This window comes from Schistocerca nitens, chromosome 1 (assembly GCF_023898315.1).
Source record: "Schistocerca nitens isolate TAMUIC-IGC-003100 chromosome 1, iqSchNite1.1, whole genome shotgun sequence".
Taxonomy (NCBI): domain Eukaryota; kingdom Metazoa; phylum Arthropoda; class Insecta; order Orthoptera; family Acrididae; genus Schistocerca; species Schistocerca nitens.
The window spans coordinates 121,997,108-122,011,914 of NC_064614.1; positions in this window are offsets into that span (position 1 = coordinate 121,997,108).

A 14,807-nucleotide genomic window follows, 5' to 3' on the forward strand; every position below is an offset into this window, starting at 1 on the left:
GTGCTGTACAGTAAAAAGTGTACTGAACACAGGTAATTTAATATCACAAATGGAGGCAAATCCATGATATAATGATGTGTGACAAGCTGTAATTTAAAAAAAAAAAAAAGGGGGGGGGGTCACAACGTTTAAATGTACTTCCAGATAAAGGAATTGTTCTGATGCCAGCTAGTGAAAAGGCAGTGCTACATGCAAGTGTAACTAAAGACAGCGTTTACATGCCAACCAGTAACCATGAAACTTTGGTTGACAACACCAGTAGTATTTTGGTAGATAGAGCACTTAGACATACAAAACAAAAATGTGTGTCGAGGAATACAGTGCAGAAGCCGAAAGTTTTAATAGTGAGTGGCAGGCAAGGCAGGTACTGTAGAAACGTTCTGGGGGAAAAAAAAAAAAAAAAAAACTCTAATCAAAGTATGACATTCAAAGCTTTCTTAAGCCAAATGCGACACTCTGTGAACTTTTTAGTCAAACTGATATATCAGCAGAATACTCCACTGCGAGTGATACTGTTGTACTAATGGCAGGGTCAAACAAGACTGAAGACTCGTATGATAACATTCTTGAAAACACTGGTAACCTCTTACCAAGTGTTCTCCAAATCAGTAATAAGGCCAATGTTATTTTACAGCCAATTCCCAAAAAATTCAACAAAAAATATATAAACAAGAAAATCAGCATGGTTAATCATTAGTTAGTGCAAACAGTGAACTGTTCAAAACCATGCAACAAAAGCAGAATATCAATAAACACTGAGATGGAAAGACTGTGTGGCAATCTTAATGTACACATAGGTGAAAATAGTACAAAAGAGAGAGCATTCTTGAATTTAGTAAATAGTTGTGGTCTCTTTAGAGCAAACAGACTTTCAACTAGAGGTGAGGCCTGCCTAGACACCATTATTACAAATTTGGATACCTTGCGTTACAAAATAAATGTAGTTGATGCTATGATAACAGACCACAATGCATTAGTCATGAAACTACAAACGAAGACTCTGAGTAACCAACAGACAAATACATGGCAATCAAATTATGTGTTTCACAGAAGAGAAGTGCCAAAAGAAAAACTAAGACACTTTCAATGCCTCATTGTCCAGTACAAACTGGCACCAATTAATTACAGAAGCAAAACCCAATGATGCCTTAAATGTTCTTTTCCAGACACCAAAAACCAAATTTGATGAGATGTTCCCACTGATACTAAATAAAAGCCACACAGGTAAAGCATAAGGAAAACAGAAAATAGTAAATGCAAAAACATGGTACACACCTGAGCTAGCCAATCTGAAAAAATTGTCCTAATGTGGAATGACTGTGCCAAAGCAGCCACAGATTCAAATAGTAAACAATTCTTACACAGCATTTACTTAGAGGCCAAAAGATTTTACAGAAAAAAAGTAGAAGAAGCTAAAATTGGGGGTGGGGGGGGTGGGGGGGGGGGGGGGGAAAGATTCACAAGAGAAGCCTATAATCTGTGCAAAGCAGACTGGACTGTAATAAATGAACATAGGAAGAAGCTTACTTCCTCTTCTAATGCCTGCTGTCCTGATGACTTCACTGACTACTTTATCAAAGTTATAGAAAACACCGTTGCTGAAATCCCCGACTCTGTTATGGATACTGCTGTTTACTTACCAAATAAAACTCACAGTAAACTTGAAAGATGGAAAAAAGTACATGCAAATGACAGTGAAAATAGTAAAACCTTACAAACCTTCAGTGAGTCAAGATATCTACGGGATGTCCTGTAGTGTCCTAAAGAAAATTATTGGAGAAATAGCACAACCATTAGCAACAGCTATAAACAACTGCCTATCTACAGGAGTTTTCCCAGATTTCTTTAAACATGCAAGAACAGTGCCAGTTTACAAAAAAGGAAACCCAGATAATGTGTCAAGTTTTACGCCAATATCAATCATTCCTATACTAGCAAAAGTGATTGAATCCATCATGAAAGATCAGATTGTAACTTATTTTGAAGAAAACAATCTCTTCAAAGATGCACAACACGGGTCTCAGAAGGGAAAGTGCTGTACCACTGCAGCATTAGACTTATTAAGAAAAGTAATGCAGGCATTTGAGGAGAGAGAGTTTGTGGCACTCACACTCTGCGATCTGAGCAAAGCTTTCGACTGCATCCCCCACAAGATCTAGCTCAAAAAACTAAAATGCTATGGTGTGGGAGGTACAGCCCTAGCTACACTTCAGTCTCACTTGGAAAACAGAAGGCAAATTGTTTCAATCCAAGGAGCAACATCCCAGGAACAGAAGGTAGAACACAGCGTGCCACAAGGTTTGGTCATAGCCCCACACCTCTTCCTCATTTTTGTAAATGAAGAAGTTAATTTGGTGAGACACTACAATTTGCGGATGACACCACTCTTATTGCCAAAGCGGAAAATTATGCCCAAGCAGTCATGAAGTCTGATGTACAGTTCAAAAATGCTAAAAATGGTTCATCGCCAACAAGATGAAAGCAAACGAAGAAAAAAACCCAGATTATGGTATGCAGCCGTAGAAAAAAAAAACACATACTCTGAGCATCTAGAATCTGTGAAACTGTTAGGCTTCACAATAGACCACAAACTCTCATGGAATGGACTCACTGTGCATGTATGCAAGGAACACTCGTGCGTAATATACCTCCTAAGAAGATTTAAAAAAGTGATTACAGACCAGTTTCTGAAAACTGTCCACTATGCTTTGTTCCATAGCCACATTTTGTATGGATTACATCTATAGGGTCATTCTACAGGCTGCAAGGATGTGCTGCTACTGCAAGAAAAAAAAGGGGGGGGGGGCAATAAGAATTATTACACCGAGCAGCAGCCAGGAACATGGCAGACCATTATTCAGAACATTGGGAATAACGACTGTTTATAGCCACTATTGTTATGCCTCATCCACATAAGGGAAAACCTAGACACATACAGCAAGAGGCATAACAACATCCATAAGTTCTCAAGTCTCCTCGACAAACCATCTCTGCAGGTTCCGTGCAAGACTGTCATCAATCTGAGTGGCATTGTGTTGAGTGATGATGCGGTCTCGGTTTTGCAGAAAGGTCTCAACTTCGCTCGCACCCCCAAGTTCACTCCAGTCGCAGAAATTGGTAGTCCTGTTGAACAGGTTGCAGCTCGACTTCCGCCTGAATCAGCTGAGGAAATATGTCATGAAACTTGTCGTGCGTTGATGAAATCCAAGCCAATGAAGTCAAATATCACCAGTAACGAGAGGGCGGCCATACATGATCTGAGGGGGCGCTCTGAAATTGTTGTCTTACTGGCTGACAAAGGCAATGCTACAGTTGTTGTCTCCCATAAGGACTACACTGATAAGATGCAGAGCCCGCTAAATGACGATTCCTACCGGAGGATCAGCATTTACCCTACAAAGAAGGTGTAGAACAAGACGAGGTCGCTTCTCAAGGATGCAGATTTACCGGAGGGTGACGCTAAGAAATTGTTACCCCAAGGTCCGGTACCGCCTAGGCTATATGGACTCCCGAAGGTTCACAAAGATGGGGTACCATTACACCCCATTGTCAGCAACATCAGGGCACCTACATATTTGTTGGCCAAATACCTGACGGGAATATTAAGTTCTTATGTGGGTAAATGACCCCATCAGATCCGTAATTCCATGGATTTTGTTAAACGCCTTGATAGCTTCAGGTTGGATGAGGCAGATATCATGGTGAGTTTTGACGTCGTTTCCTTGTTTACGACGGTACCCCTGCGAGAGTCACTAGAATTGATTTGTCAAAAGTTTGACGAGAAGACCACTGAACTTTTTAGGCATGTCTTGACTTCCACGTATTTTCTTTTTAATGGAGAATACTACGAACAAACGGAGGGAGTCGCCATGGGTAGCCCACTCTCATCGGTGGTAGCGAATTTGTACATGGAGAACTTCGAGGAGGAAGCCCTGTCGTCATCCGAATGGAAACCTACTTGCTTTTTCTGTTACGTGGACGACACGTTTGTCATCTGGCCACACGGTATGGATAAACTCCTTGACTTCCTTACACATCTAAACTCCATACACCCCAACATCAAATTCACTATGGAGACTGAAACGGAGGGTAAATTGCCTTTCATTGACATCTTGGTGAAGAGAAGGGCTGACGGCACCCTAGGGCATGGGGTGTATTGGAAGACAACGCACACTGATCTGTATTTGCATGCAGACAGCTGCCACCACCCTTCACAGAGGAATGGGGTACTTAAAACTCTAGTACATAGGGCACGCACTATCTCTGACGCAGAGAGTCTACCCCAGGAATTGGAACATCTGAGAACTGTATTTCGAAAAAATGGGACTCAGAGTGGCAGATTCAATGTGCTCTCCACCCAACCACTACAGCACAACCTGTGGAGATGGATGAAATCACGAGGGAGGAAGTAGGCACTGCGTTTATTCCATATACAGGCGCACTCTCGGGGGAGAATCGCCCGCATTTTGAAGAAACACCGGGTCGGAACTGTGTTTTGTCCTCCGAATAAAACTCATGCATTAGTGGGGAGCGCCAAAGATGACCTCGGTTTGAGGAAGGCCGCCGTGTACCAGATTCCGTGTCAATGTGGCAAGTCGTATATTGGTCAGACGATGCGTACCGTCGAGGATCGATGCAGTGAACACCAGAGGCACACTCGACTGATGTATCCGAGCAAGTCAGCGGTCGCTGAACATTGTTTGTCGGAAAATCACGCTATGGAGTACGAATGCACAAGGATTCTGGTACAGACGTCGAGATACTCTGACAGCGTTGTTAGAGAGGCCATCGAAATTCGCACCAATGACGACCTCATAAACCGTGACTGTGGCTATAATCTTAGCGAGGCTTGGGAACCAGCAATTGGGTTAATCAAGAGTAAATCGAGCAAACTTATAGTTGTGACGACCACGGCGGACAGAGCCATCACACTGATGTCATCTCAGACACCGTCGCAATCTGTTCCACCGTGCGACCGTGGTGTGGGACGCGGACAGCAGAGGGAGCGCGCCGCGGGTGGAGGGTATTTAAATCGGTCGCCGCCACGACGGAACCCAGTTCCCCCGAGCAGCCATAGCGTACGGATCTCCGTGCCGGCACGTTCACAGGAGCTCAGTCCGTCAATTCACCTGATAATGGCGACATGTATGATCCCCAAAATATAGTGCCCATTGGACACTGTAGACTGGCAGTACATCTGTGGATATTGTGAACATCCATAAACATATTACCCACAGCAAAGAAGACATAAATCTACCCACCTGCCAACTGTCCAAAACAAGAGACAGTTTTCCAGTGATCGCTGTGAGGATGTTCAACAAACTACCTGTTGAATTGCAGACACTTCCGCTGGACAACTTCAAGAAACAAATTGCTGAAGGCCTGAAACAATTCCCACTATACTCGGTCCAAGAATTCTTTGACTGTGAAGAAAGCGAATGGACACAGTGAACATGACATAGTCTATATATGTTACCTGTATAAAGTTTGGATGTTATTCTGTAATTCATTATATTGTAAATCACTTGATTGTAACTTTGATGCAGTCTGTCCAGCCATGGCTGGTGAACGATGAAGACATGGTAATAAATCGTAATGTTATGTGATAAAACCACGTCACAGTTTTCACTTGGACAGACAGGGGAAGGAGCAAGTACGCAATAGGCTTTCTTCATTAATTAAAATTATCAGTTGTGTAAAACAGGTGCATTCATCTTTGAAGCGACAAGTCTGCGTGAAGACTTCAGTGTTTCAACAAAATAAGTACAGTTTAGAAGCCAGTGAGATACAAGTGCCAAAAATGAAAAAATGCTTCTCGACACGTGGATTATAATTAGAAGCACAAAAACACTAGACAAGCACGACCTAGATACCAGGAAACCAAGACATCACCCTCCTCTCAAAAAGAGGACGATTTATTACAGTTAACGACACTAGATCAAAACAAAGAGGTAAGTGGCCAGACAAGACACAAAAAAATCCCTAGTTCAAACTTTAAATTATTCCACCAGAATGTTCAGTCTCTTTCCAGCAAGGTGAATGAAATAGATATCTTGTTAAACAATCTGAGTGATATTTCTGTTTTATGTTTCACTGAGCACTGCTTGAACAGTCATGTTAGATCAATCACACACACCTATCTCAGTACAAATTAGCAGGCACATTTTGTAGAAAAATACTCAGGCATGGTGGTGGCTGCATATATGTCTGAGAAAATATATGGTTCACTAATATAACCAAATTTGATAGCTTATCCATAGAAAGAGATGTATAACTGACAAATCCAAATACAGTTATCATCATCTGTGTATATAGGTTATCAGATGGTGATAAAAAAGAAGTTTTTTATAATAATATGAAAGAGCTGTTAGAGACTTTCAACACTCTCAAAAAAAAAAATATTTTCATATGTGGAGGCTTCAATGTTGATTTATCCAAACCCAATAAATTTAAAGATGAAATTAAAGATCTACTGAAGACCTTTACCTTAAAACCAATTGTAACTAATCCAACTTGTATAATGAAAACTTCTGCAACAACCATTGAACCAGTTTTTGTAAATACAGATAAATATACCTGCAACACACCAATTGTAAACACTGGTTTTAGTGATCACTGTGCCCAAATACTAACAATAACTATTGCAGAAGACATAAAACTCCAAGAAACTAGAGTTAATATCAGGAAGTTCAATGATGAAAATGCAGATTACTTTTGATGTCTCTCTTGATAAGAGCAAACTGGAATGATGTTCAGAGCTCAAACAACACAGATGCAAATCTGATAAATTTTTGGCCACATACCAACATTGTTTTGAAACAGCTTTTCATAAACAAACATCAGTAATAAATTTTCTGCACAATCCAAATAAACTGATCACAGCAGGAATAAAAATATCATGCCAGAATAAAAGGAAATAATATGAACATGTGATAAGATGTTTTGTTTAAAATGGTGTCCACTATTAAAGTGTGTATAAATCATTCAGTGAAAACAAATTTCTTGGTGTCTGTAAAGTGTATATTATGTAAAATTGTTTATAAAGGAATCCAAATTTGTTCCACATTTAAAAAAAATGGTACCATACAGTGTATTGTGGTGATATTAACTTAATTTACTCCTATTGTGAGTGTGGCGTGTTTATGTGTAATGGTCATCAGTCCACAACTGAAATGTTTGCCAGTGGACAAATGGAAAGTGTACTGACTTCTCTACAGTCTGATGTGCAAATGTGTTACAATATTCTAAAATGCTTAAAAAATTGATGCAAAGCCTTTGTAGCAATCTAGACGGTATTAGTAGAAAAAAAATGCCAATTCTGCTACTTGTGTAGACAACATCTTAACAAATTGTGTGTTCGACAGTGGAAACAAGTCCTGTTTAGACTTAGGAATTTAAGACCATTATTTATTCAGCTGCCAGAAAAAAATACACCAAATGTTAAGAAAGGTTTTATGAAAAGAGACTTTAGTAAAAATAACTAACCTGTTCCGTGACAAGATAGATGCAGTGAAATGGCCCGTAAATAATAGTGTGTCAGGTACTGAGAACTTTGATAAATTGGAAGAAGTTTTCTAGAGGTGTTCAATGAATCATTCCCACCTAGGATCTGGCACAAAAAAGTTAAAAGTAAACTAAATTGGATTGTTCCAGGCTTAAAAGTATCTAGTGCTTGAAAATGAGAGCTGCATACAGAAATGAAATGCAATAAAATCCTGAATTTTTTAACTATGTGAGAAGTTATAAAGTTGTATTTAAAAGTGATTTTAAAGAATTTCAAATGATAAGTTAATTTTAGGACATAAGAATAAGTCTAAAGCAGTATGGTCTATTATTAAACAAGAATTAGGTACAACAGTTAACCACCAGGAAATTTCAAAAATCAAACAAAACAAGAATACTATTATGTTTTAATAAGTTTCTAATAAATGTAACAAAATCTGATGTAAATGTGACTACTTATCAAAACAGCCACAAAATTGGCGGCGTGTGTAGATATCTGCGATTTTACTCCAAAAATAAGTTTTAGCGAATCCGTTAAAAAGTCGTGTGTAAAGTGCAAAAGTGAATTCTGAAAGTATAGTGAATGTATTGCTAGTTTACAATGTGTAATCAGCAGTCTAAGAGTAGAAATCGACAGCCTGAAGTCCGAAAATATGGAGCTGAAGCAGTGCCACCTAGGAACAAGGCTGCTACACTGTCTTTGGAGTTGCTCGTGACGTAAGCACTACGGGTCATAACAAACACAAAGCTACACTTGCTGTCTTGGTTGTTTTGCCTGTGTGGCTGTTATATGATTGTGAATTGAAATGTTAGTGTAATAGTGTTCATACTACTTCAACATATAAATATGCCACGTAGATGCTGTATGTGTGCTTGTAGAGGCAATTATACTGCTCAGGAAAGAGTCAGTACATTCCAATTCCCTCGTGATGAAGATGCAAGGAGAGAATGGATAAGAGCAGTTCACCATGATAATTTTACTCCTTCAGATCACTCTGTGTTAAGTAGCAGCTTTAGTAAATAAACCTATGAAATGGTTCTGTTTAGTCTGAGTGTTAATTGTAATTTATAAACATAACCTGTATACAAAGGCCAAACTTTTCTCATACTAACGTAATGTAATCCATTATTTTTAATAGGTTTGTGACATGCATTTCCATGCACACGATATACAAAGAACTACATCAGCATATGATGCTAAGACTGGAAGATTAATTACAGAACCTCTTGACTGTCCACGTCTAAGGAAAGGTAAGTTGGTTGTTTACGGACTTCAGGTTAGGTTATACAATTATTGGATGAATCTCTTACGCTTTTGGTTTATATGGTAAGGCTCTGAGAATTAATATTTTTTTATAGATGCAATACCAGCACTATTGCCAGGATGTCCTGAATATTTATCTACACCGTCAGCATCAAGAGAACTTCCTGAAGATCAAAGACAGCGTTTGGAAAATGCTTTCGTTAGTTCTGCGCTGAAAGAAAGTTTGATTACTCATGAAGACCATAAGAAGGCAATATCATTCTCTTCGTTGAAGAGAGTGATAAAATTAATAGTAGTGATTTGAATGAGTGGACCTGTGTCAAAAAGTTGACTAGTGTGTACTTTCTTTTAATTAGTGAAGTGCCAATTTTGAAAGTTCTGTGTTATGTTACAATTAATGCAAATCTCACTCTCACTGTCCATGTCAATGATTTACAGCTTGGTCAAATAGGGAACATAAAGTTTCCAGTAACTGTAAGTACCACAACACAGTTAACTAATATTCTTAATATTGTCAAATTAAAATTTAGCAACAGAGAAGATCAGGAATCTAATGAGAGTATTGATTTCATAACCACTATTTTGAATAATGTATCTGAAAAGTTGCCACATAAATATGAAATTATAAACTTTATGAAAGAACAGATTTCATTGCTAAAATGCATTAAGAATAGTGCAAGATGCTCATGGGATATTTTAGTTCTGTGGTCATTAGTTCATTCTATTTCTCCTCACTGTTGACAATGAATATTAGCGACAGTAATACTATTGATAATGCCGATATCCTTTGTTTTACTGAACACCATGTAAAGGAGGGAATCAATAGGCTGAATCTAGATGGCTATCATATTGCCTCTCACTTTTGTAGAAACAGTGTGCAGAAGGGTTGTGTAATAATATATGTAAAAAAGAATATAATGTATAGATCTCTAGAGCTCAAAAAATACTGTTTTGGTCAGCATTTTGAAGCTTGTGGTGTACAAATTAGTACCAAGACCCTGTTACTCCTTGTAGCAACAGTGTATAGGGCCCCGTCAGGGAAGCAATGTATGTTCTTTAAGCAACTCAAATCTCTTCTATCCCATATATATTCAAAAAATAAAAATACTGTAGTCTTAGGAGACTTTAACATTAACTTTCTAGATTATGATAGTACAGCTGCCCTGCTATGTATAATGAACACATACAACCTCACACCCATGGTAGACTTCCCCACAAGGGTTACGAACTACTGCTCAAGTCTTATAGATAATATTTTCATTGATGACAATAGAAACACCAATGCAACAGTAAAACAAGTCCTAAATGGTCTTTCAGACCATGACAGTCAATTGCTAATTATCAATGATATATGCCCACAAAAGGACAAAGTCTGTAAAAGGTCATTTAGGGTAATTAATAATGAAAATCTCATGATCTTCAACAGTTATCTTCAACTCATTCACTGTAGTCCAATTTATAGAGCACTGAAACTCAATGATAAATTTAACCTATTTATAAATGAATTTATGTGCCTCTTTGAAGCTGTCTTCCACCTAAGAACAGCAAAGAACAAGTACCAGAGCCATACCAGCAAACAGTGGCTCACAGAAGGAATAAAAACATCATGTAGGACTAAAAGACTGCCTTATGTTTCTCTCAGAAATACATATGATCCTGAAATAAGAGCTCATTATAAAAAGGTACTGCAAGATCTTAAATGAAGTTCTGATAAAGGCAAACAGTATGTTCATCAAATCAGAAATAGATAATTCTGGCAACAAAGTAAAAACTATGTCTGCGACGGCTCACCTGAAGATCACTGGCAGTTGCCCAGTTGAAATATCGTGCGAAGTATTGAACAACGACCGGCTGCAAGCCTGAAATTTGTTTGAAAAGTAAAAACCATGTTTGTTGTGGTCTTCAGTCCTGAGACTGGTTTGATGCAGCTCTCCATGCCACCCTATCCTGTGCAAGTTTCTTCATCTCCCAGTACCTACTGCAACCTACATCCTTCTGAATCTGCTTAGTGTGTTCATCTCTTGGTCTCCCTCTACGATTTTTACCCACCACGCTGCCCTCCAATGCTAAATTTGTGATCCCTTGATGCCTCAGATAAATTTAACCTACTAACCGGTCCCTTCTTCTCGTCAAGTTGTGCCACAAACTCCTCTTCTCCCCAATCCTATTCAACACTTCCTCATTAGTTATGTGATCTACCCATCTAATCTTCAGCATTCTTCTGTAGCACCACATTTCGAAAGCTTCTATTCTCTTCTTGTCCAAACTATTTACCGTCCATGTTTCACTTCCATACATGGCTACACTCCATACAAATACTTTCAGAAACGACTTCCTGACACTTAAATCTATACACGATGGTAACAAATTTCTCTTCTTCAGAAACACTTTCCTTGCCATTGCCAGTCTACATTTTATACCTTCTCCGACCATCATCAGTTATTTTGCTCCCCAAATAGCAAAACTCCTTTACTTCTTTAAGTGTGTCATTTCCTAATCAAATTCCCTCAGCATCACCCGATTTAATTTGACTACATTCCATTATCCTCGTTTTTCTTTTGTTGATGTTCATCTTATATCCTCCTTTCAAGACACTGTCCATTCCGTTCAACTGCTCTTCCAAGTCCTTTACTGTCTCTGACAGAATTACAATGTCATCGGTGAACCTTAAAGTTTTTACTTCTTCTCCATGAATTTTAATACCTACTCCGAATTTTTCTTTTGTTTCCTTTACTGCTTGCTCAATATACAGATTGAATAACATCGGGGAGAGGCTACAACCCTGTCTCACTCCCTTCCCAACCGCTGCTTCCCTTTCATGCCCCTTGACTCTTATAACTGCCATCTGGTTTCTGTACAAATTGTAAATAGCCTTTCGCTCCCTGTATTTTACCCTTGCCACCTTTAGAATTTGGAAGACAGTATTCCAGTCAACATTGCCAAAAGCTTTCTCTAAGTCTACAAATGCAAGAAACGTAGGTTTGCCTTTCCTTAATCTTTCTTCTAAGATAAGTCGTAAGGTCAGTATTGCCTAAAGTGTTCCAATATTTCTACGGAATCCAAACTGATCTTCCCCGATGTCGGGGAACCATCTGGGGTATTATTAAAAGAGAAACTGGTAGTTACTCAAATGATGCAGAAAATATTGAAGTTAGACATAATGGGAATATCATTGATAAAGGTCAAAATCTTGCAAAAATGTGCAACAAGCATTTTTTGACTGCAGCGGATAAAATAGGGTGTAATGGTTCTATAAATGAGGCTCTCAATCTTTTACAAAGAAACTGACTTAGTGCAACACCCCAGATTAGCATGCCTCCTGTCACTGTTGAGGAAATTAAGAAGATAATAAGGACCATGAAAAACAAAAACTCAACTGGTATTGATGGTATTTCCATCAAAGTGTTGAAACACACACACATTTTCATTTGTGAAGTCCTGTGCCACATCTTTAATGAATCACTGAGACTACCAGATGGTGTTTAAATATGTTATATCATTACTGAAATGTACCTTTAAAAATTATCATTTATACAGAACAGCAAATCTGAACTACATAAAGAATTATATTCCAGAGCTAAGTGTGATTATAGACAGGCTAGTAATGATGTTAAGAAGCTATATCATACAGCCATCATTGAAAAGTCTAGAAATAAGCCTGGAGTATAATTAACTCTGTGGCACACACTAAAGGAAAAGACGTTACTGCCATATCCCCAGATGAATTCAATAAATTCTGCGTCCAATCTATTGAAGAAATATGCAGCTCAATAGACAAACCTCCAGAAAATGCCCTTAACTTCATTGATAACTATTTTGAAAGGCCCCACCAGTGCATTTGCAACCTCACAGAGGTGTGTATCAATACAATTCCGAAAATAGTTAAAAATTTCAAAGCCTTAGATAGCACTGATTACTATGATTTATCATGTAACTTATTCAAAGATATTATTGACTGCATAATTGATCCCTTAACCTACTGTGTAAATAAATGTCTAGCTGAAAACAAGTTTCCTGATGTACTCAAAGTATCTAGAGTGGTCCCAGTATATAAGAAAGGTGATAAGAACTGTCCTGATAGTTACAGACCAATATCGTTAACTCCTGTTTTCTCAAAAATTCTTGAAACAATTATGTATAATCAAGTTAGCAAGTATTTAGATATGTTAAACTTAAAAAGTGACAAACAATATGGATTCATGAAAGGTAAATCCACAACAAATGCTATGGATTCTCTTGTAAAATTTCTTCTGGATGTGTTTGAGGCTAAGGGATTTGCTCAGGCTACATTTTGTGATCTGAGCAGAGCGTTTGACTTGTGGACCATGATACTTTACTGAATAGATCAGAATAAGATAGCAGATCTATTTAACAATTACTTTGCTTCTGTTGGCTCCAGCATAAACAATCAGTTTAAAAATCATAAATACAAATTCAGAGGAAAACCAGTGTCAGGAAGTATATTTTTGATGCCAACAAGTAAAGAAGAAATAATTAAAATAGTGAGTAGCTTAAAGAATTCCCATGCAGCAGGATATGATGGTCTTAGTCTGGACACTCTTAAGAAATGTATACATAAAATTGCATCACCTTTATCAACAGTTATCTGGAAATAGACCATCTTCCATTTGAGAATTCATGAGTTGAAAATTGCCCGAGTTGTGCCTATTTTTAAAAATGGAAACAGGAATTTAGTAGAAAACTTTCGACCCATTTCTGTTCTTCGAATAATATCCAAAATCTTTGAGACAGTAATATACATAAGAATCTGGAACTTCCTGGTACGCAAAAAAGTGATTTCTAAGGGGCAGTATGGGTTTGTCAAGGGGTTATCCACCATTACAGCAGCATCCAACTTAGTCGAAGGTGTCACTCAAGCAATAGATAATAAATAACATGTATGTGGCATCTTTCTAGACTTACAAAAAGCATTTGACTGTGTTGATACGACCATATTGCTGGACAAACTGTGGAACTATGGCATTCGAGGCACAGTCCATAATCTGATGAGATCCTACTTGACAAATAGGAAGCAGTTTGTGTCTATTAGCACTACAGAGGGAGCATGCAAATCAAACACCACTGACATACATTTTGGTATTCCACAGGGGTCAATATTAGGACCACTTCTTTTTATTATCTATGTAAATGATATTCAGTCCATAACAAACCATGCAACAGCTATCTTATATGCAGATGATACCACGTTAATATGCAGCAATCCAAGCTATTCACAGCTCGAAATGGAATCCAATACTGCAGCAGGCTTAACTCTGCAGTATTTTAATGAAAACAAACTAAAATTAAACACAAATAAATCTGTCTATATTGAATTTGATCTTGGGAGGCAAAAAACTCATGAAAACAAAATCTTAATGGGTGACGAATACATTAAAAAACAATACTCGGCCAAATTTCTTGGCCTGACACTAGATGCAGAGTTAAACTGGTCTGATCATGTGAATGATATTTGCAAAAAGCTATGTACTACCATATATGTCCTAAGAAAGGTGACACCTTTTTGTAACATCACCACTCTGAGGCAAATATATTTTGCACTATTTGAATCCCATCTAAGTTATGGGATAGAGGTTTGGGGATCCAGCAGTAAAGGTAGTATGAAAAGTGTACTTACCTTACAAAAGAAGGCACTTAGAATTATGGGAAAGAAATGTGCCAGGGAGTCCTGCAGAATTTTGTTTAAAGAAATTAAAATACTAACTGTTCATAACCTGTATGTGCTGAAGATAATCATTATGGCAGTAAATAGTAACAAAACACTTAATAAAGAAATAGACGATCACAACACTAGAGGCAGAGAGAGACCCCATATCATCTCTCATAGAACAACACTTTATGAGAAAAGCCCTCACTATGCAGGCAAACTACTGAATTGCTTCCATCCTAATATCTCCAAATTGCCCATTACAAAACTAAAAATAAAATTAAAATTATGGCTCCTAAACAATCCTGTATATTCAATAGATGAGTTTCTAGATTTAGTACACTCGTATGATGGAAGACCATCTATCTAAAAATA